The 23368-nt window shown below is 41.7% G+C and overlaps 1 protein-coding gene across 1 annotated transcript in view; it reads left to right on the top strand.

Moving 5' to 3' along the window:
* SEZ6L (seizure related 6 homolog like) overlaps positions 1 to 23368 on the top strand; it is a 678351-nt gene that overhangs the window by 201576 nt on the left and 453407 nt on the right. The window lies entirely within an intron of this gene.

Below are 23368 nucleotides of genomic sequence, written 5' to 3'. Positions count from 1 at the left end.
ACTGAAGACTTATAGCCAAGTGGGTATAGGCAATGAAATGCTTAGGCGCAATCATATGTCAGTAAGTGCACTGCTAATTTTTGAGGAGGGATTAAAGTATTACTAAACCCAGGACCCTGAATTCACTATATCTGGTCTCTCACAGTACACAGAACATGGAAATGCAATAGTTTTAGTAGATATAAACTGCTAAATACTTTTTGTCATCAGCCGTTAGAACAGTCTTGTTGACTTCTATCAGTATCTGGTTAAAGCTTGTAGAAGGAGTTTTCATCCTACTCTGAATGTCCTACGAGGCTGCAGGACCCCAACCCTCTGTCTGGACATTGCTGATTGGCCCTGTGCTAATCACATGCACTCTCCCAAGAAAAGAAACTCTAGCAATACACACAGGACTGAGCATGTGCAGCTTATCCCCAAGGCTCTGTTCTATCAGGAGATGATTTGGGCACTAAGGAAGAAGGGGAGGATCAGAGAAGACAGGATCAAACAGTCTTTTTACACAATACAGAGGATTAACCCCTTTGGTTCCACAGTGAGTATAACATGCATGCTTTGCTGCATATACAGACTGATTTTACTGTTGTGGGTTTAAGGCAAAATGTAGATTCTTCAGAGCATTGCTTAGCCACAGATAACCCTTCTTTACAGTATATGGCCTATAAGACAGCAAATCACTTTTTGAATAAACTTCTAAGTCACATACTATGGTGCTACAGTGGAGTGGAGTAATTGCTTGGTGGTTTCTAATGTTTAGGAAAGGGAAACATTCAATACTAGTAAAGGGTTAAGATGAAAAGAAATGAGGTCAGATGGTTTGGAATCCACTGAATAAACTGTTCTTCACAATTTTTTTAGACACATAGCAACAATTGTTCCAGAAATGTAAACCAATACATAAAGCAAATCTAAATGTATAGTAAATTGCAAAGATGTATGAAATAGCAGGTGTTTCGTCAGATTAGGTGACTCATCAGAATTTGTGACAGGAAGTTATGTTTCGTCGCTGCCATCTTGCTACACCCCACACTCGTCCATTGTAAGGATACAGTGACGCGGCAAGCGGACATCTTGTTACACCCACCGACGTCTTGCATTTTACACTTATTTTTACCAATGAACTGAGCTTATATAGTGAAATACAGGATTTTGAAATCCCTCAGACTGTTTTGATATTGATTTTTCAAAGCAGCAGTGTTCTGTCACATTAGCAAACCTGTGAGATCAGCAGGCTTGCCGCTACTTTTAAAATTCAACATCTAAACAGTCAGACGGATTTTTAAATACTGTATTTCCCTATATAAGCTTTGTTAACTGTTAAAAATAAGTGTGAAATGCAAAACTCCGATGGGTGAAACAAGATGATTCTGATTGCTGCCTCCTTACTGTATCCTTACTGTGGACGAGTTTGGGGTGTAGCAAGATGGAGGCGACAGAAACGTCACTTCCGTTACAAATTCTGACGGGTCGCCTGATTGAGGAAACACAGGCATCTCAAGTTAGGTTTCCTGTTTAGCCCATTGAATTTCCAAGCAGGCCCTTAGTCCAGTGCAGGCCCCAATGTCCCTCACTGAACAGAGGTGAGGCACGGGAGGTGGGAGGGCTCAAAATAAGGATCCCACCTCCTGTGTCCAGGGATTCCAAATATCTAATCTGACAAACAGACTCCTGGAGTTGCTTATAATTTGATGTGGTGCTTTAACATCTTTAATATAAAGTTTTTGAAGTTACTTTGTATCTATCTAAGATTAAAGCTGGGTACACACTATTAGTTTTTTTTTATGTACAACACCATGGGTTGAACGAAAAAAACTGTCAGCTCAGGTCGGAGCCGCTGTACTATCCATGCAAGGTTAGCTCATTGGTCTCCCCCGCTGAGCTGTTGTGTTCTGACAGGAGCTGAGAGTGCTGATTGGGAGTACTGGTTTTCCAGCATGCATGTCTGACAGAAGCCGGCTGAACAGACCGACATACACACAGGCCGTTTTTTTTTTTTTTTGAACCGGCCATTGTCGTCCGACATTTGGCTCATGTGTATGTGACGTAAAGTGGTTGTAAACATCCCTGACATATTTTTTTTTTTTTTTTTTTTTAAAGTAAAGTTTATTGAATTCTTGAGAAAATACATCGAACAAGACAGATGAAAAGGAGCACAGCGCTCATCGAGTACAGATTATAATAACGGTACAGTTGTTATATATGATGTCAACAGCAAATCTTGAATAGACATAAACATGTAACCTAAACACATATGTTGCTATGAGCTTTGGGAGTCTCGGCCCCAGAGCCCCTTCTGGGAACTGGCTGCTCTGGTGAACCGGGAGACCCCGAGCCCATTTCGTTATTAATATGTGGAGAAATGTCCAGGGTATGGATACACAGCTTTATAAACTGGGAAAATAATAAACATGATAAAACTGAATGGAGCATGTATCTATACGACAACCAACTAACATGCCAATAACGTACTTCTACACACAATGCTTTAAACAAGGAAGCCTATCGGTCATTTGATCTTTCAGGGTTGATTACACTTTGGCCGGTCGAACCAGACCGAAGTGTGTTATGCTTGTGGGATAAGGTGGTATTACGTTTGAGAGTCTGCCCTGATAGCCTCCTTGAGGCCAATACCCAATGCAATCAAGAGTACCGAGAGCCTGTGTGACCAGTATTAAAATAAGGAGAGAATAGAAAAGTGAGATGGAGAAAGGAAGAAGTTAGGAGAGATAGAGGGGATAGGGGGGGATGCGAGGAATAGCTGTTCATCAGGAGTGATGGAGAGGAGGTGCACAGGAGACCCCTACAAGAGAGAGATTGAAAGTCCATATACTAAAAACCATGCTTAGAACTATCGTTCACCCATACAGAGGGTGCCCCACTAGATTTGCCCAGGGTTCCCAGATAGTTTTGAATTTGTCTAGGGTATCTAGGATTGTGTTGGATATTTTTTCTTGCAGCATGATCCAAGTGATTTTTTGTTTGGCTAGCCGAATGGACACTTTCGGTGATTTCCAGGACCGGGTGATGGTCATTTTGGCCCCTACTAGAATAAAATGGATCAGCTTCTGGGAATGTTTGGAAATCTTAGGGATGGGGCCATTAAGCAATGCAATAATTGGATCTTGTTTCAGGGTACAACCGCATGTTCTGCGGATAAGGGAGAAAATCTTGTTCCAATACATTCTGATTTTAGGGCATTCCCATAGTGTGTGTAAAAGAGTCCCCACATGACCGCAGCCTCTAAAGCATAGAGGCGACACTTGCGGAAAAAATTTGGCTAGACGAGACGGAACCAGGTACCAGCGTGTAAAAATTTTCAACCCTGCTTCGTTTAATGAAGTGTTAACCATACCTTTAAAGGAGCGGGCAAAGTTAGTATGCCACTTATCCAGATCCCAGCTGAAGTCAAGATCCCTCTCCCAGCTCATCATGTACGCTGCCTTTTCCGTGGGTTCCGCCAGGGAAGAATAAATGAGAGAGATACCTCCCTTTGTGTCTGAGGCCGAAGCACACCATTGTTCATAAGGCGTTACTGAAAGATGATTCTCATTGCTCTTCCAAACTTGATTCAAAAAATGTGAAAGTTGAAAGAATCTGAATTTCTCAGCTGAGGGCATTTCTAGTTTGGTAATACAGTATGCTAGAGTGAGGGGACCATTGGAATTGAAGAATTGACCAATTCTATAAAGGCCCTTGTCAAGCCACCATTTGAAGGCTCGAATATCTAATCCAGGTGGGAAATTATGATTCCTAAAGATATGTGCCAAGGGATGCCAAGTAGAGATGAGGGGTTTGAGCTTATGAAGAGCGTCACAAAGTTTCATTGAATGAGATAATGTGGGAGCTAAAATAGGGGGACGTTTTTTGGGGATATTCCATAGCAGGAAGTCTAAAGTGAATCCTGGGACCGCCTCTCGCTCCATGCTCACCCAGTCTGGTTTGGGTCCTTTCATATAAATAGTTGAAAATTGGCTCAGTTGTGCTGCCTGGTAATACCACCAAAGATTAGGAACCCCTAATCCTCCCTTTCTTCTGGGTCTAAAGAGTACCTCTTTAGAGAACCTGTGGCCTTTTTTATCCCATATAAATCGTATTATTGCGGATTGTAGTCGTAGAATGTGCGATTTGGGGACTGGGATGGGTAAGGAACGAAAGAGATATAATAACCGAGGTAGGAGTGTCATTTTGACCGCGTTCACTTTACCTAACCACGAGAGCTTATATAGCGACCATTGGGACAGGTCGTCTGTGAGCTTTTTGAACATTGGGGGGAAATTGTGTTTATAAAGTGTATCGATACCAGACGTAAGGTTAATGCCAAGATAAGGGATGGATGCGGAATTCCATGAGAATGGAAATTTATTTTTTAGGTTGTCCACAATGTCTTGAGAAATTGAAACATTAAGAGCGACTGATTTGGAGACATTAACCCTAAGTCCGGAAGCTGCTTCAAAGTCTTGTAAAAGTTGCATAATGTTAGGGATGGAGATTAAGGGAGATGTGACGAACAGGAGGACATCATCCGCGAAAAGAGCGCATTTGTGAGAGTTTTGTCCACAACGAACCCCATGGATGTCAGGGTGTTGTCTAATCGCGATGGCTAAAGATTCGATAGCCATCGCGAAAAGAAGAGGGGAGAGGGGACAACCCTGCCTTGTTCCCTTCTGTATAGAGAAATTATCTGATAGATGTCCTTGTAATCTCACCTGTGCCTTGGGTTGGTGGTAAAGGGATCTCAAAATATTAATAAAGTTTGGGCCAAAACCCCATTTACTTAAAATTGTGAAGAGATAGGGCCAAGCCACTGTATCAAACGCTTTTTGGAGATCTATGGAAAGGAGGAGGCCTCCCTGAGGAGGTCCCCCGTCCCACCCCGATCTTATTAGGGAGACTGCATTTATTGCTCTACGTATCTGGTCCGGTCCCTGTCTCCCCGGTATGAACCCCACCTGGTCCTTATGTATGTAGGTGCCTATAAAAGAGGCGAGTCTATTGGATAATATTTTTGTCATAAGTTTTAGATCATTATTAATTAATGAAATAGGTCTGTAGTTACTGACTTCGCTGGGGTCTTTACCTGGCTTAGGTATGACCGAGATAAAAGCCAAGTTGGCATTAGGGTCCAGCTGAGAAGTTTTGGTTAAGGAGTTGAAGAGGCGGACCAGATACGGAGAGAGAGCGTTTGTAAAAGTTTTATAATAGTGGTTTGAGAAACCATCTGGGCCTGGGGCTGAATCTTTTCTAGATCCTTTTATGACTGCTCGGATCTCTGATTCTTGAAATGGGGATTCCAAGATGGAACGGTGAGATTCAGAGATTGTAGGTAATGTGATTTGTTCTAGAAATGCATCCAGTTTTTGTTGAGAGATTGGGCAATCATCGGAGTACAGTTTGGCATAGAAGGATTGGAAAGATTTAAGGATTTTACTTGGGTTTTGGGTGAGCGACCCGGATTGTGTTTTTATTTTGGGTAGGGCAAATGACCTTTGTTTCGGAGTAAGTTTGGCTGCTAACTGGGGGCCAAATTTGTTCGCGCGCAGATAAAAGTTGCCGCTGAGCCAATGAAGATGCTTGTCTGCGTTGGATGTAAGGGCTGAGTTGAGAGATAGTCTAATAGCATCAAGTTTGGAGAGATTGTTCGAATTGGGGTTGAGTTTATGAGATCTACTAAGATTTTTGAATTCTTTCTCTAACTTTATGATATCCATCTGCCGTTCTCGCTTTAATTTGGCCGCTAGTTGAATCAATTTCCCTCTGATTACCGCTTTGTGGGCGTTCCAGAGAGTAGTAGGGGAGATGTCATCAGTGTCATTTAATAGGAAATACTCTTTAATATCCTTTTCTATTAAATTACAGTGGACAGGGTTAGATAATATTTTCTCGTTTAGGCGCCATGTGCGAGAGCCATGTGGGGACAATGAGTTGGATATTCCTAGGATTACCAGGGAGTGGTCGGACCACGGCACATCATGGATAGAGGCGTGGTTAGCTAAGTGTATATCAGGGTTCGACATGAAAATGTGGTCGATTCTAGCATATATCTTGTGGGGAGCCGAGTAGTGTGTATAGTCCCTTAATGATGGGTTTAGTTCCCTCCATGAGTCAATAAGGCCTATCGAATGAAAGAGTCTGGCAATCTGGAGGCTCTGTTTGGGGGGCTGTTTAAGGCGGGGGATTTCCTGAGCTGCTTTAATTAGGGTCTGATCAAATGTAATGTTGGAGTCCCCCCCCATAATCACCCTACCCTCAAAGTGGGAAGAGAGGTTAGCCAGTAAGGAGGAGAAGAATTTAGCTTGTCCTTTATTAGGGGCATAATATGAGATGATAGTGTAGGGGTTACCTTCAATCAATCCTTTAACCAATATATATCTCCCATCGTCATCTTTAACTGTTAAAATGTGAGAGAAAGGGATCTGTTTGGAAATTAGGATGGCTACTCCTCTTTTTTTCTCGCTAGCGTTTGCAAGGAAAAAGGTGGGGTATTTGTTGTGTAAAAAAGAAGGCGAATAGTTTGAGGGAAAGTGGGTTTCCTGTAGGAGCACGACATCTGCTCCTCTTGAATGGTAGCTTTGGAAAGCTTTGCGTCTCTTGACGGGCGAGTTAAGCCCTTGGGTGTTATGAGAGATCACCTTAAGTGCCCTCTGTAAAGGAGGTGTGTCAGCCACAGTCACAGTAGGAGTGATCCTGGTATGTTAGGTGCGCACCTACCCGGTTCTCTAAAGATGCAGCGCTGAGTCTGGGAGGGAGATCCTGTTGTCGCAGCGGATTGGTCTGGATAAAGCTGGTCTCCTGTGCACCTTCCTGAAATAGAGGAAAGGGTAAGGAAGAGAAAGGGGAAAAGATGAAAGCGAGGAGAAGATGAAGGAGGAAGGGAAGAATCATTATATGAAACAAACTGATAACGTCAAAAGAGTCTAGGCGTATGAGCCTAGAAAAGCAGTGAACTGGACTAAAAAGTTCAGTTCAAGTCTGAGACCCAAAAACAGAAGGGTCTCAAAAAAACAGGAACAACCTCAGCCGAGGTTGTTAGTCTGATGTAGCCAGTGGGAGGATCTCCCCTGGTCACAACAGAAAGAGTGGCGATGCTAGCCCAGCCGAGCCGCCGGTTCCCCATCTATTGGGGAAATATGGAACCTAAAGAACCTGAAATTCAACAAAATTTTAAATATATACTCATAAAAAAAGAAAGAAAACAAAAATGAGGAGTTAATTTCAACCTCTAAGAGGTACCTGGTTAAATCACTACCATAAATAGAAGTAACGAAACAATTACTGCCATAGGAGATATCTTTCCAGTAATCGGGAGGGGGGGGGGAGGGGGGGAGTAGGGATATGGGAGGGGGGGGGAAAGCCTTGGCTTTCCCGAAAGTCATCATAACCTAAAGTGCGAACCATTATGAAAGTCGAGGGTATTCGTCTAAAAATATATATATAAAAAAAAAAAAAAAAAAAAAAAAAAAAAAAAAGGGGGGAGGGGAAGGGGGGGAGGGGGATTGCACATCCCGGGATCGTCTACCCCCCTCTGTATTTTAAGGAAATGAGTGAAGAAAAATCAGGTAAGTACGACCATTTTCACTGATGGGTATATGCGGTCAGATGGGGTGTATACAATGTACACACGTACCCCCCGTTCAGAGGGTATGACTTGGAGGTGAGAAGATATGCACACAGTCCTTGTAGAGCCGTAAAAAGAGGGATTCATCTTGGAGGGAAGGAGTCACGGTGGCGCTTCGGTTGCTGTTTGTTCCAGAGGGGAGTAATGGGGCTGCCTGGAGGGGGTCTCTTCGAGGAACTTGGCCTGGATGGGGGGTCCTGGGGGGAAGCTTCTTGAGAGATGAGTCCAAGTCGCAGGAGTAAGTGTTCACCTTCTTGGAATGAAGAAAACCCATACGATCTTTCCTTATATTGAAATTGGAGTCGGAAAGGGAAGGTCCATCGATATTTAATTGAATTCTGTGAGAGGATTTCAAGGAGAGGTTTCAAAGCTCTTCTTTTTAGAATTGTAGTTTTGGAGATATCAGCGAAGACTTGAATCTTGTTTCCTTGGAAAGATAAGGTGTCTAGATTCCGAGATCTTTTCATAACTTCCTCTTTGGTTTCATAATGGTGGAGCTTAACCACTATATCCCTCGGGAGCCCGTCCTGTCTGGGAGGCTGCAGCGCTCTGTGGGCTCTATCAATCTCTAGTTTGTGGTCAGAGATATCTGGGATAAGTTCTTTCATGAAAAGCTTCACTGTGTCATGAACATTAGTAACAGCTTCAGGGATACCTCGAATGCGGAAGTTACCTCTCCGATTACGATTTTCCAAGTCATCGATCTTCCCTAGTGCTGTATCAAGTTGTTCCTGCAGCAATTGAATACAGTCAGTATTCTGATTGGTGCGCGCAACAGTATGGTCCACGGCTTGTTCAATTAAATCAATGCGTGCCCCCAAGCTCTGTAAGTCGGCCTTTATGGACGTGGTGATCTGCGCTGCATTTTGGGCCAGGCCTGAGGCCAGCATGTCTGAAAAACAGTTCAGAAGTTGTGCCATGTCTGATTGGTGGGGCAAGTTCAGGTTTGCGGCCTGTTGCATGGCAGGGGATGGGGCGGGAGCTTGCAGTGAAGGGATATGGAGCATATCAGATAAGGCCTTGTTAAAAAGGGAGTCTTTACTGTTAGGGAGAGCCATCTTGGGGGGGGTACTACTCACAGAAGATCCCAGTGTGGTAGTGGCGAGCTGTTCCTCCTCAGGGAAGTCTGCCATGAGGTCTCCATCTCCTGTGTCAGCATGTGAAGAGGCCGCGGCCGCCATCTTAGGAGCGGTGGGGTCAGGCAGGCCGAAGGTGAGTTTCCTGCTAACCGCTGAGCGATGTGAGCGGTTAGGCATATAATTTTGTTCCCACGGGCCTCCTCTACCTGTGGGTATGCAGTGGGGACGGTTCCGCTAGATGTTTCAGCGACTGGGGACCGCGGAAGGCTCGGCTGCGACGGAGCTCCCGTTCAGAGCGTCTTCCCGGAAGTCCCGCGCATGCGCACTGTCCCTGACATATTTTTATATATAAGTAAGCCTATAATAAGGCTTACCTATATGTACTGAAAATATCTTCTAAATGTGCGCCGCTTAGGAGATATTTACCTTGTAGTGCGCCGCTTAGGAGATATTTACCTTGTAGTGCGCCGCTTAGGAGATATTTACCTTGTAGTGCGCTGATGAGGTCATTGGCACATGCACAGTGAAGAAACGGCTCTCATGCGCAGGAGTGATGTCATGCGGCTCCGGCCAGTCACAGAGCCGGAGTCCGCGGCCCTGGAAGGAAGAGGGGTAAAGATGGATGTTTTCACCAGCAGGGACATCGTGGACATCGTGGCAGGTAAGTGCCACACAATGGGCTAGTATGTGAAGCATACTAGTCCATTATGCTTTTACTTTGCAGGGGAATAAAGCAGAAGTAAAACCCATCAGGGTTTACTTCTGCTTTAAATAGTTAAATGCTGTCATTTACAGATATTTACTAAATGCTTACAATTTCAGGCAGAGATAAACAGGATCATTTATTTAATCAGTGCAAAGTGCATCTGTGTATCAGATTTGAACTTTCTTTAGCCGTTAAAGTTAAGATAATCTCTGAATTTTTTTATTGTTGTCGTTCTTTGCAATATTCATTGTGATATTCACCTGTTTTCTGAGTATGCTTGGAAGGTCCAAGTTAAAATAAAGTAAACATTAGAAAAATTAAAAACTAGAAATTAGGTATTGATCTAACCAACACTGCAAGCATAGAAGCAAAAAAGGAGTCATGACTACGTTGGTGTTGGTATTATTAATAGAAAGAAGATACAAGTCATAGTGGTTTGTATTTTCCTATTTAAACACTTCAGTAAGAAAAAAATACCTAATTTATTATCATGGTCTAAGAACACTAAACACCTCTTCCCTCCTATGATTAGATATTAAGATAAAGATCTTTGAGAAACATTAACATAAGCATGTTGCATTCAAAGTGGAACCATGTCTCCAAAGTCCCTGCTGAGCTTAACTGAGCTCTTCTTGTGTGGAACATCTTAATTTGATTACTGAATGCAGATTTCCCAGGATTTTCTGTACTATTCAGGCGTACTGATGAGAGGAGAAAATCTCAGCATTAATGCTCGTCTATGTAATTTCAAGGAGAATTGCTAGAGTGGGCACAGTAATTAACACACACATTCTCTTGCAGTGTATGTCTGGCAAGCCTGAATAGACAACTTTTAACATCAAATGTCACCTTGGCCTATATACAAAGCAGCCTTCTACAGATGCATATTAACAACTACAGAAAATTATGTCTTCATTAGATATGCAAAGATCTGGTACACAATATCAGGGAGAAGAGAAATAATGGCGACTTTCGTAAGAAAGGACCAGTGGTAGCCTGCCATAAGTACATCTGAATTAATTAGAAGCTATGCAGTTTATAGTAGACTGAAATGGGGTTACTATCTTACCTTCAAAGTGGAGCTGAAATCAATTTTAAGAATGCTACAAACCCCCCTGTGGTGCAACAACTAACAAGTGTATCACAACGGTCTATTGAAAAATCTTAATCTTAAACCCAAAATAAAAATGTAACATATTACAGTTTATTAATCCTTAGATGTGGTGACTCCGTTAGTATTCTTTTTTTCCCCTTTACTTACCCCTATTATCTTTTCAGTAACACCTCCCACTTATATATGTACTTTGTTTCACAGCCACCAAAGAGAATCAAATTTGCCTTGCTGGTTTAAAGGGGGTGAGTATTGCATGAAGCAGTGGGAAAATATATAGCATTTCTCAGGTTTAGGAAGCACACACCTACTGTCTCCTAATGACCAGATGAAGTGGCCTCTGTGTGTCGTGATTGTGGTGGATTACAAAGAACTCAGATTAAAGTAAACTTAGAACAGTTTTTAGTTTTAGCAAAGTTACAGTGTACTGGAATCCACTAGGAGCTCACTTTTTGTCAGAGCATTGGGGACCCATCAATATGGTCTTTCTTTGAGCTTTCTTACATCCTAAGGTTTTGCTTTTGAATAGCAGAGGAGGTTGTTTATATGCAGTAATATTCTTTCAGGTCTCATGAGACCAATATACATCGTTCAGTAGTCTTTAAGAAACAAACTGTTTAAATCAAGGTACTTATCGATTTTCTTATCCACTGCACATATGCATGCTCATAATACCAGGCCATAATATATTTAATATATGGTCATTACTAATGGCGCCAATATCATTATGATTACTGTTTTGTGATCACATGCAGCCATGGTTAATAAAAAAAAAGTTTTAGTCTTTATTTCTATCCTAAATGCATGCTTTTGGTGTTTATGTTGAATGATTAGTGCTAAAGAGGTGTTGACATTTTTCTTATGTCTAGTATCTGTTGGTAAATGTTATAGACAGTTTTCCAAATGTGTTGGTGTTAGTGTTTTTAAATAATTCAATAAACCAGTAAAATAGGCATTAACAAACGCAACATGATTTAGCTGTCCATTGTGCTGGGCTTTAAAAAGAAAGTATTGTAATTAACTGTGTATTGACTGTTTGTTATGAGAGTATACCGTAAGGTTTAAAATAGTAACATTTACACCCTTATTTAATATGATGTAAACCATTAACATCACACTATTGGCAGACACTTAAATTGGACCTAAATCAACAAAGTGAATGTTTCACTATCTTGTAGCGAAAATCTATACATACTAATAAAGCAATAACCTGATAAAACATTTGCCAGTACATGGATAACCCTGCACACAGTCTGTGTCCCTGCATGGATCCCCCCCCAAAAAAAAAGATTTTAATGTGAGTGCAGGAATTGTTAGACTGTTGGGACATTCAAGAGCAGTCCAAGGGAAGGGAGGGCAGCATGGCAATAAAGAAAAACAGAAGACCAGGTGGTAGCCTTGCAAACTGGGAAAAGCTGCTTGATGCTGAGATGATCAAGAAGAACTCACAGATGCAGTAGATTAAACCTTGACAGCAAAAGGTGGAACCTGATCCTTAAAACCATACGTTTGAATAATGGTCTGCCTTAATCACCTAGAGATGGTGGAATGTGAAGCCAGAACACAAAGATTAATTCCCACAGCCCAAACTACTTCCAGAAAATTAAAGGAGAAGTCCAGCCTGAGCTTTTTAGGCTGGGCTTCTCCTAAGGGTCACAGGAGTGCAATTCGTTTTGCACTCCTGTGACCCGTTTTCAGCAGAGAGCGGTCTGAAGTCTGCTCTCTGCTGACGTCACTGCCATCAGTTGAGGCAGCGCATCATCCTGACTTCCCAAGTCTGGATCCACCAGCTGCCTTGATTGATGGCAATCTCAGCATCTCAGCGAGCTGCTGAGACAGCCACTCCCTGCCCCTCCACAGCTCATTGCTCCAATGAGCGTGGAGGATCAGAGCAGGGGAGATGCTGACTGACAGGCAGCATCTCTTTGCTCAGGGAGGAGTGAGAACCGAGCCATCAGCGGTGTTCGGTGGCTCAGTTCTCAGTGCTCCATCCACAAGGTAAGTATGCATCAAAATGAAAAGGAAAACTTTAAGGGAAATTTCCTTTGGATGAACTGGAAATGGACAGAGGGACAGAAGCATACAATGGCCTGAATAAGGTGAAAAGTAGAATCTAACCCAAGCAACAACACCACCTTGCCCCTACGCAAAACCGGAAAGAGTTATTTGCAGGATAAAGCCACAATCTCAGACAATTGCCTCACAGTGCTGATGGATATTACTTTCTGGGTGAGAGTAAGAACAGGGCTGTTAGATCCTAGCAGAGTCACAGGGGAAGGGGCAGGGTGAGCCACATGAGAGACAGTCTGTACAAAGGTCTTATTCCAGGAAATAGAGGCCAATAGTGTCTGAAACAAGATGAAAAGGTAGAAACCCGGCTCTTGATTGTTCTGATGGCCAAATTCAGAGGCTCCAGATCTAGCTGCAGAAAGGAGAGGATTCATTCCACTATAAGACTCTTAGCCCCAAGCATTCCAAGTCGGTTAATAGAACTTGTAGGAAGTAGACTTCTTAGTTTTAAGGTCCCATTCACACTTGCAAGTAGGGCCATAAGCAATTAGATGTGGGAGACCTAGCAGGTTTTCTTGCAGGAAGCCCCATTAAAAAAATTGGGAGGCTGACAATTTCTGCATCTATTATGGCCACATGTAAATCACTCATGGATCAATTACAAGGAAATGATTGACCCTGGATGCAGACAGCCTGTAACCAGGGCTGATCATTTGCATCTAATTGCTGTATAAGTGATTACATGCCAGCAGTCGCAAATAGCTGTACTAGCTCTCAGCCTCCTATTGGCTTCACAGCTAATCACAGATTCTCCTGCATCTAATCGCAAATGGCCCCATTTGCAACTGTGATTGGGGTCTTAACATCATAGGAATCACAAATGAAGATAAACCCCTGTCTCTCAGCACCTGAGCTGTAAGAATCATGTTGTTAAAGCCAGCGACCAAAAGCAGGGTGACAAATCAGCTCTTAAAACAGAAGATCCTAACATTATAGTAGAGCTTAAGAAGTCTTATCAGGTCAGCATACTACATCTGCCTGGACCATTCTGAAGAAGAGAGGAATGCCCTCCATCTTGAGCCTTAAAGACAGGAAGGAAAAAAGTTTAAGGAATGAAATACAGACATCAGAGTGTACTGATTCCATTTAGTCAATAGAGCATCCACGTTTCCACTAGAGGATTCCTGTATCTGGAGACAAACCGGTCCAGTTTATTGTTCAACTTGGTGGCTAGAAGATCTATATCCAGCATCCTCCACCAGTCTCACAGATCCTGAAACCTTTTTTGGGTGTAGGGACAACTGTTCCCAGTGCTGCCAGTAGAGGAAATTGACCTGGCATTGCCTACCACTCCTGCGGCTGCAAGATTTCTGATATTCAAAGTATGTTACCGCTGTGTTGTTCAACTAAATCCAGAATGAATGACAATAAAATGGAATCCAGAGATGTAAAGACATCTAAATAGCCTGAAGCTGCAAAATGTTGCTCAGGAAAGAGATTCTTATGACCATGTCCACTGCACCAACAGGGTCCCAGGGGCCCCTCAGCCCGACAGGCTGGAATTTATTTTAAAGATCTTTCCAAAAGGATTTTCCCTGTTCCAGAGCCGGAGACCTAAGCCACGAAGCCAGGGACAACCTGGTTCTTGGTGTCAACTGAGTCAATTTGTCAAAGGACCAGATTCACTTGTCAAATGCTGCATTGTTGCATTTTGAGCTACATTGATATTTTATATGTTAAAGCAAAATGCCAGGTACAATTAAAATTTAATCTAATAGTGGGACTTCATCCCACACTTCAATTTTTAAATGTTAATTTTTTTTACAAAGACATATTAAAAAGCAGCTTTATTTGCCTTATGCCTCACTCTTGCTGCTTCTCTTCTTTGCTCCATTGATTGCAAGCACTGAGATCATGTATGTTATGTACAATGCAAAACCAGCTTCTTGAATTCTAAGTGGTTCTTGCCTACAACCTGGAGCATGGAGAGAAGCTAGTCAACCATTCCCAATCGTTATGATCTTGCAGTTTCTAATTGTAAAGCAGATCTAAATGCAGAATACATTTGCTGATTTTTCAAAGTTGTTAAATGTTAAAAAAATGTGTAAATAAGAGTATAAGAAAGATGAATATGCAAGACAGTGTGTATATCATGCCATAGAAATAATTACCATCAAAGTGACCCATGACACTTTGATGACCAGTCGTGTTGTGACTTGGATGATATTTGAAGTATTTTAGTTACATCCACAGGTTACATCCAGAGGTCAGCAGGGTGTCTATGATTACTGTCAGCTACATAGGCCATTATGATCATTTATTTGTCTGTTAAACTATAGATACTCTATATTCCGAATGGCACACAGACAAGTGCAGTCAAACATTGACTGCTGCACCTACTGTGAGTTTTTAAAACATGATTGAACTTTTTCTAGTGTCATCCTAAAGTATTCAAAGGGGAAATAGTGAGTCTGGGATAAGACTCCTATAATAAAGGATACATGATCTGGTCAGCCAATCAGAATAATCTAAATGTGTTAGCTATCGTATACAGTATATCTGGCCAACAGTAAGCAGAAGAAGACAGCTAAGGCCATCTATTAGTGACAAAATGAAAGAGTATCTTCACCTTAAAATCATATTTCTGCCCTCTGTTTTCTTTTATTTTTGTTAACTCCAGAGGTACAGTCCCTACTGTTCATACTGTTCTTAATGCAGTAGTAGGAACCTCACTCTACCTATTTCCTCCATAATGTTAAATAAATAAAACATCCAATGGAAAAGGGGGTTTATTTAAAAAGCTGTATTTCTGGGCTGTTTAAAGATAAATGTGAGAGGAGAGCCCCTAATGTTAACTGTTAACTCTACCTATTTCCTCCATAATGTTAAATAAATAAAACATCCAATGGAAAAGGGGGTTTATTTAAAAAGCTGTATTTCTGGGCTGTTTAAAGATAAATGTGAGAGGAGAGCCCCTAATGTTAACTGTTAACTCTACCTATTTCCTCCATAATGTTAAATAAATAAAACATCCAATGGAAAAGGGGGTTTATTTAAAAAGCTGTATTTCTGGGCTGTTTAAAGATAAATGTGAGAGGAGAGCCCCTAATGTTAACTGTTAATGTCACATGATCAACCCAACTTTCCAATAATGGAGCTTTCTCTGCTCCATTAAGCAAAAATAATTCTTTGGGAATGAACTGGCTATACACTGTGGCCTGATTTTTATGAATGACATAGGCCATGGTGTGCTTGGCAAATTGCAGTGTAAAGGAGAGCCCCTAAATGAGCCCCGGAGCCTGATTTGTAATCTCTATGGCAGGTGGAGGAACCTGGGAATTCAGGTAGCGGTATCTCATCATGTATGAAAAAAATAAGTCATTTAGCAATTAGGCATTTATCCATTTTGTGTGGAACTGTCATTTTAAGTATTCTATATAGTAATATTTTACTTTATGGGGCTGCTAGGAGGCTGAGTCAACCACTATCTTCTTACAGACCTTGGAGACTCCTTACAACAAGTAACTAACAAAACTACACAATCAAATGACTTAGCATTGCTCTCTGTTTTGCCACATGTGATGTTTATCCTCACCTCTTCTCCATTTAAGACTTGTCACCAAGATAGGGGTCAAAAACTGCACTAAACAACTGACAGAGGTTTTAACCCTTCCCAAGTATACTCAAAAGTGTTTCTATTGCTGTTTTACAGATTCCACTGACATTTTTCTCCTGATGACTTGGCAAGAAGTCAGGGAAATCTTGCTATTAGAGACACAGACTGCAGCACAAGTCTAAGGCCCATACAGTAGAAAAAAAAAACAGGAATGTTTTGGTGCCTTGGAGTTACAGGTGAGGCATACAGCCTTCTGCCAGTGGCCTGTCAAAATTGATAATAGGCTGAAATATGCTTTGGGTGTGCGTTGCTGCAAGGACATCTGAGCAGTACTTGCGGTCATGGTCCTATGCATACAGGTACATATGCTCTGAACGCAGAGAGTTTAAGGCATGCATCCCTATACGCATACAACCACACAACTTCCACCCACATGTGCTTACAGCTGCATGCATTCAAAGCATATTTCAGCCTGTCATTGATTTTGACAGGCTGCTGGCAGTAGGCTGTACATACCACCTGTATCTCCCAGATGGCAGAATGCATCTGGTTTTGATGCTGTACAGGCAAATGCATCCATGTGCATGGGGCCAAAAGGTAGACTTGAGTACCGTTTATCTTTAATATGATGTAGCAAAAGGTGTCCTGCACCAAGGACTTCAAACTTCAAAAAGTGCTTCAGAGTGCCTGCACCTATTCTCTGACAAAAAATTGCCCTGCATAAAAATATAGGCTATAACAGAGGCATAAGGATTTAAATAATTGTGCTATCTTTGGCCCACTATTACAGTGTAGGGTAGCCTTTCTTAACTTGTTTTACACCAAAGAAATCCTTACAATAATTTTCATTTTTCAGGTAACCCCTGATAAAATGTATTCTTCAAAGGTCATTGGAAAAATACCTCTTATTTTGGTAGTTAGTGGGAAGAATGCATCCTTTACAGTGGTGGTCAGAACCCACCCTCACAGATAGTTAGAAATTGTTGGTGCCATGCTACTGACAAGTGTCATATTTTACATATATTTGTTCTTGTAGCCAGCTGCCTCTATTCATAAGACTGTTGATACAAGTGTGGACATTATCATTTTATATACAGTAGATGAAAAACCAGGATGATGGTTAAAATGCTGCTGTCCTAGAGAGAAAAGTAGATTATCACTTGAGTTAGAAAATGGATTCCTAGTTGTATTACTACTGATTACTGTAAAGTTTCTAAATTTCAAGACCTGCAGTGACCTTATACTTTCACAGCTTTACATAGACATGAATGATGATGTCCATACTACGAGTGAAGATAATTACATATTACACGTATAATCCAATTTCATTTTTGCAATGAAAAAAAATATTTTTACTTATTTACAATGGTCTTCCCAAGAGTATCATCCATTGTGAGAACATGTGGTGAGGATTACATGGTAGATAATGGGATTTTTTATTTCTGTAACACAATGTACAGTACACAGCCAAGATTACTGAATGTTACATTGAAGTCTGACTTCTACATCTGTGCCTGGAGGTGTTAAATTGTATTAAGTAAGATCAAGCTGACATTTCAAAGTGACAGTGTTTGTTGTGTGTGTATTTTTACCCAGTGCCAAAATGCTGATTGTAAGAGTGCTGCAATAGAAAGATAATGTAACTGAATCACACTTATAACTCTGGCAAGACACACTTAATGCCAAGCCAACATTTTCCTTGGAATTTGCTGACCCAATAGTTACTGAGAAATACTGTGCTGGTGTTTCTCTAGGTAAATTGGCAGAAGCTGCCAGCAACGTATACGTGATTAACACACACACAATACTTTGACCTTGACTATACATAACGTTTAGCTTTTAAGTTTAAATTTCTTCTTAATCCACATGTAACTTAGCAAACAGCAAATATAAATGTCAAATGTTATTGATAGAAATAATGCATATTACTGAGTTGTACCTAAAGTACATTTATATATATATAGATATATATATCTATATAGATATATATATCTATATATCTATATAGATATATATATAGATATATAGATATATAGATATATATATATAGAAATATATAGATATAGATAGATAGATAGATAGATAGATAGATAGATAGATAGATAGATAGATAGATAGATAGATAGATAGATAGATATAGATCTATCTGTCTATCTGTCTATCTGTCTGTCTGTCTGTCTGTCTGTCTGTCTGTCTGTCTGTCTGTCTGTCTATCTGTCTATCTGTCTGTCTGTCTGTCTATCTGTCTATCTGTCTATCTGTCTGTCTGTCTGTCTGTCTGTCTGTCTGTCTATATATATATAAAGATCTATATATATTGATATATATATATATATAGATATATCTAAATATGTATAATCACTAGGAGCGTATGAATGTGTCTTGGTTGGGTTCAGGGCATTCGTAAAACCCATCATAAAGTCAGAATATTGCAAATTTAAATTTGAACCCCATTGAAGTCTTCAGGCGGGCAAATCTAAAAAATCAATTTCTGCCTATTTTCAAATAATGTTTTCCCCAAAACATCCCTATGCTCAACACCTTCATACCAGTTGCCTAATGCCCCCTACACACGAGCGGATTTTCCGTCGGAAAAAACTTGGATGGTTTTTCCGACAGAATTCCACTAAAGCTTGCCTTGCATACACATGGTCACACAAAAGTTCTGTAAACTTTCGACCGTCAAGAACACTACGACGAGCCAAGAAAATGAAGTTCAGTGCTTCCGAGCATGCATCGAATTGTTTCCGAGCATGCACAGGAATTTTGCGCATCGGAATTTGTACAGACGATCGCACTTTCAGATAGGAACTTTTCGCGACTGAAAAATAGAGAACATGCTCTCAGTCTTTTGCTGGCCGGAATTCCGCCAGCAAAAGACCAATGGAGCATACACACGGTCGCATTTTCCGACAAAAAGCTCTCATCAGAGTTTTGCTGGCGGAATTTCCGATCGTGTGTACGCGACATAACACTTTATTTATACTTTTTTGTGGTCTGGCCAACACCATAGTGTCCCATACCCAGCTGTCATTATTTTTCCTAGAAGACTACTCAAACAGCTGCCATTACTTTGGAACATAGTGCCATACTTAAGTATCCCTAATACTGCACTGTAGGGATACTGCACGTGTGGGACTTTTTCAATGTTTGGACTGATTTTGTACCAAACATTGCATCTTGCGTATCACAAAAAATCAATCAATGCTGCATTGAAGCCATTACTGTACTATATGAGTGGTCAGGGAGTAAAGTTTAGTGTAGTATCACCCATAGCAGTCCCCATTCGTATAAATTTGTCCAAATTGAGCCCAATTAATCAAATAATGGTGGCCACACAAAATATTGACACTTTGGGCCAAATTTGGACATTTTCACTTAGGGGTGTACTCATTTTTGTTGCCAGTGGTTTAGATATTAATGGCTGTGTGTTGAGTTATTTTAAGGGGACAGCAAATTTACACTGTTATACAAGCCGCACAATCACTACTTTACATTGTAGCAAAGTGTCATTTCTTCAGTGTTTTCACATGAAAAGATATAATAAAATATTTACAAAAATGTGAGGGGTGTACTCACTTTTGTGAGATACTGTATGTCTATTGGGACACAGCTGCTGCATGGACACAGCCATGCAGCAGCTGTGAAAAGATATAATAAAATATTTACAAAAATGTGAGGGGTGTACTCACTTTTGTGAGATACTGTATGTCTATTGGGACACAGCTGCTGCATGGACACAGCCACTGCTCCCAATCTTTCTGTGTTTAAGCCTTGCACCCACACAGATATCAGATTGGGAGCAGCGGCTGTGTCCATGCAGCCACTGTGTCCCAATAGACATGAATAGATCTGTTGGCACAGGAATGCACAGAACACCTGTGTATCCTTGTGCAGGTAAACATGGCCCTTGCAAAAGGTACACATTGATATGCCCAATATGAATAAAGCCTTCTGGTGACAGTGGGACTGGTATTGACTGGTATAGCAGTGTTCAGGGACACTGTGACTGGCTGCACTGGCATGGTGCATGTGTAAGGGCTACTCATTGGTTTGACAAAGGAGCGTCTTCAAGCACCGAAACATGTTACCAACCATTTCCTATTGATGTCCCTACAGCCTCAGGTCACTTCAGGTCCTGGAGCTGGCTTGTGTTCCAGCGTGGTTAGAGCTCCAGCTTGCAGATTCCACCTCTATAATGCTGAGCTCCTACACTACCCCTCTGTCGCATTCCACTTGTCCTACACAGCTGCCTTTGGACGCTACTCTGTCAGCCTCCCGGCCACCTCCTCATCGAGCCTCACCAGTGATTAAGAACTGATGATATGCTTGTTTCCTTTTACTTTTGTAAGTGCATTTTATACCCTCTTTTTTATAATTGTTTTAAAGATATTAATACACTTAGATGGTGGCAACTTCTGCTTGTTTGGTGCACAGAGACAATCCAACATTCTGCTAGAAGAGCTGCAGCCATTGAACAAGTGGCCCTCTACGTTTGGTCTTTTTTTTCTCCCATCCTATAGAGACTTAATGTCACGTACCTGAAGAGGGACTGAAATGACGAGGTCGGCCTCTCTTTTATCTCCAGTCCTGGTCCCGCTAGGAGTGGAACAGAGGAAACCAAGGGACAGGAGGAACACGAGTGCCTGCAGCTGTAGCTCGGAATCTTGTAGCAAAGGATACGACTTCGGGAGAGCAGGAGAACCGTCAGGCCCCAGACGGCAGCCGTGCACAGATGATCCGCTGGGGTAGAAGAGACACTCCGCTTGAACAGTTGCACTGAAACGTCAGATGATGTAGAGTTCCTGGCAGGCTTACAGCAAGAAGTAGCAGCAGGTCACAAGACCGTAGTCGCAGACACCAGGGTGGTGGTAAGGAGTCAAGCAGGAAGCTGGAGCAGGGTCACTAGGATAGCCGGGTTCGGTAACAGGCGGGCAGAAAGGTACAAGGCAGCAGGCAGAAGCATAGTCTCAAGAATAGCCAGGTTCAGTAGCAGACGGGCAGAGGGGTACAAGGCAGCAGACAGGAGCATGGTCAAATGGGAAGCCAGGATCAGGAACCAGTAATCAACACAAAGGCAGAGTCCAGAGGCAGGGTCAAGGCAAGCCAGGTTCAGCAAGGGATGTCAGACAGAATACGCAGGATACTGGGTAGCAAGAAACAGCTGAAGACCAGTCAGCAATGGTCTGGGGTCAGGGCACTTCCTTAAGTAAGCCGCCTAGTGCCAATTGGTGCTAGGAGTGCGTTCCTGCACGTGCACACAGTCCGCTGCGCACCCACATGTGCATTAACATGCCTAGGCATTTGCAGACGCCCATGCGCACACATGCGCATGAGTGTGCACCGGACGGAAGCTAAAGGTTTTCTTACACTTAATGAGTTTGTCCTGGGACTCTATCACTCTTCACTTGCGCTATTGAGTCTTTTTCTTTTTCGTATTAGAACAGTTCAGTGTCACTGTGGTGACATTAAACTGCTATGATCAATGATCAGAGACACTATATGCTACAAGGGCATACAGTGCCACCAATGACTAACCAGAGCAGTTCACTGTCACCATAGTGACACTGTACTGTTCTGATGACAATGATAATTGTCAGATTGGTGTGTTTTTTTTCCCCTCTTTTCCAGTGTGTAGTACAGGGCCCAGCATTGCACTACACAAGCTGACTTAGTAATTGATCACCTCTGAGAGGAGAGACCTGACTGACCCGCGGTACTGCAGTCTGTGTTTTAATGTGATCTGCTGTGATTGGTCACAGCAATCACCTGGTAAAGGGCCAATCACAGCAGCTCTGTACCCCAATATGTAATCTGCTGTCTTTGATGGGCATAGCCATTACAGATTGTGCCGATGAGTGGTATAGGGGCCACTTATGAGCACACAATGGGAGGACATACGGGTACATCCTCCTGGATCAAGGAGGCTCCCACTTGGCCGTTTTTATATAGTTTATGGACAGGAGGTGGTTAAAGTAGATGTAAGCCCAACCACTATTATATCATATAAGCTTCAACAGCTGGTGATACTGATATAAAGGTCTATGTTTGGGAAGTTGGTGGTATGGTGTGATAACGCACTGCACCATGTCCCAAAATCTCCTGTCTGCAAGTCACCTTGTCACATGCCTTCCCAGAGATTAAAAAAAAAAACTTCTGTGTAAATGAACATTACCCAGAATTACATTACCCAGGCCTTTAAAAAAAATTTTAGAGGGAAATTAGGAAATATCCCCTCTAAAAATACCCTTTTTTAAAATACATATGTAGCCTGGTATGACTGTAGACAGTGCATGTAGAGAGACTGTAGAGAAGCTGCAGAACACACATCAGCAGCATTAAAATGCAAAAATCCTTCCTTCTCTTCCCAAATTACTTCAAGAGTTCATGGTGGTCTGTTTCCTTTTCATTTATATGTATGGAGCCACATTGTTTCCAGCTGGAGGAGTGCAGCAGACACTGAGACTGAGCCCAGGGGTGGCTCCAAAGCGTATTTGGACTCAGGGTAGCAGCTGAGGTGACACACTAGCTTAAGGGGGTCACAAAGGTGCACCGGAGCATGTTTTGCAGCACTCAGGATATCTTTGGCATGATTTAGGATTCTTGTCACAGCTGAACACTATCTGCACGCGTTGTTTTATTATCACTGCTGGACATTATTTGCACGCACTATTTAGAGTGCTAAAGAGAACTTTTTTCATTATTTATTTATTAATTTATTGATTCAGACAAGCAGGATACTTTATATTGAGCACTAAGCACTAAGCACTTTTTATGTTTATTAAGACACTATGTATGGTGTAACAAGCACTAATAAGCACTAATTTATGGTGTAACAAGCACTTGTTTTTTCACACATTGTTTATTTAATCAATATTCATATTATTTGTATTTAATATTATCTGACTAGTAAGCACAGAGTTGGTTAATATTAATTTTGTTTTTGGGGTCACCCAAGCGCAGCGCATAACTTGTAAATTTATCCTATGCACGTTATGAAGCGTGATTAGCGCATGCAGCTGGAGGTAGCACAAGCAAGGCATAAGATTATTGTGGCTCACAGAATTTTTCCAATTAGAAGGAAAATGATAAATGTTTTTCAAATTATATTACAAATAAACATGTGGAAAGTGTGGGTTGCATTTGTATTCGGCCCCCCTGAGTCAATACTTTGTAGAACCACCTTTCACTGCAATTACAGATGCAAGTCTTTTTGGGGATGTCTCTACCA

The sequence above is a fragment of the Aquarana catesbeiana genome, linkage group LG01, assembly GCF_042186555.1.
Source record: "Aquarana catesbeiana isolate 2022-GZ linkage group LG01, ASM4218655v1, whole genome shotgun sequence".
NCBI lineage: Eukaryota > Metazoa > Chordata > Amphibia > Anura > Ranidae > Aquarana > Aquarana catesbeiana.
This window is presented reverse-complemented; position numbering and strand designations above follow the sequence as displayed.